At 42.6% G+C, this 1,427-nt stretch overlaps 1 protein-coding gene across 1 annotated transcript in view; it reads left to right on the top strand.

Annotated features, from left to right (window-relative positions):
• Nucleotides 1-1,427, top strand: part of unc5da (unc-5 netrin receptor Da) — a gene marked incomplete in the record, with an annotated part of 274,340 nt that overhangs the window by 45,252 nt on the left and 227,661 nt on the right.

Raw genomic sequence — 1,427 nt, 5'->3', positions numbered from 1 at the left:
TCTGGACATTTATGGTTTGATTTCTTTGTATGTATGGATCACTTGGGTTGTTACCAACATCTGGTGAAAATTTCATGTCATTAGCACTTCGAGTAATATATTTACTGAGAAAAATGTTGACGTGTTCAATACTTATTTTACCCGCTGTGAGTAATCGAATTAAACAGCCATTCGGAATAAAAATGCGTCATGTAAACACCACATTCGGATTATTCTGATCCGATTCAGCGCAATCCGAATGAATTTGTAATCTGAATGAGAGAGGTGGTTTATACCTAATGATAATCATGTAAACACTTAAGGGCTCGACACACGGGAGGCGACGTCGCTCACTCTCCATTTATTTCCTATGGAGCCTGTGCGGTGAGGCGACAATCGCTCGCCCTCCTCCAGCTAAGCGACCGGCGAAAATAGTGCATGTGAAATTTCGCGTTCGTACATGTAGACGTGCACACGCGAGCTTGCGACGCGACATATGAAAGTTGAAAAATGTTCAACTTTTGTCGCTGTCGCTTAGCATACAACCAATCAGCGAGGGTTTGATTGGCTGACCAATGAGAGGAGAGTATGCTACACACTGCAGTTAGCTAACACTTTCACCAAGTGATTACTAAAAAAGGTAGCTTTGTGGGAATTTGTTGGCGCCAGGGTGAAGTTATCTGGTATGTTTTTCCTCATAAAATTGCCTCTTGATGTGTGTTTGTTTTTCAATATCATTAGCATCATTAGCATCGCAAGATTTGTTTAGTTTACACGTCCGTAATGCACACACCCCTTTTTTGTGAACCACCAATAACATTTACAAGATTTGTAGTCAAGAACCAATCAAATTTTGTGAAGACAAGCGACCCGAGGGCGCTATACGCAACGCTGCGATCGCTATCGCGTCCCGTGTGTCGGGTTTCACCCTTGCTGAGATGACAGCTGTGAATCACTGTAGTTTGTCGCTCCCCGTGTGTCGAGCCCATTAATCTGATCATCTTATTCTGATTGTGGAAAACTGACCTGACTGCACATGTCTGCCGTTTTTCATCCACCTGTTTCTGCACTTTTATGGAGGGAGGGTCAGCAGCGCCATTTCCAGCAGCACAGAAATTTTCCTCCAGCTTTCTCATTCAATAAAGAAGGAAGACACACAGCCTGCGCCGCTTCGCAAAAAAAAAAAAATCTGCGTGTCACCTGCAGCTCAACCAGGGAGTGCAGTAACGTCTCCACCATTATTAAAATATGTAATGTAAAATATGTAATGTAATGTAAAATATGTCATATAAATATGACAGTGATCATTACACAGTGTGGCTATAATTCTTCACTTCACCATCTGTGTCGCAGYTTCACGTCTCCAAAATGAGCGTACACATGGGTCAGAGCTGTGAGGCACCACACATTTTCACGTCAAGTTTGGATTTTATAAATCACAACCTTGG

Source organism: Austrofundulus limnaeus, unplaced genomic scaffold (genome assembly GCF_001266775.1).
Source record: "Austrofundulus limnaeus strain Quisiro unplaced genomic scaffold, Austrofundulus_limnaeus-1.0 Scaffold10, whole genome shotgun sequence".
Classification (NCBI taxonomy): Eukaryota; Metazoa; Chordata; class Actinopteri; order Cyprinodontiformes; family Rivulidae; genus Austrofundulus; species Austrofundulus limnaeus.
Note: the sequence above shows the minus strand (reverse complement) of the source record. Positions and strands in the feature narration are given on the sequence as shown.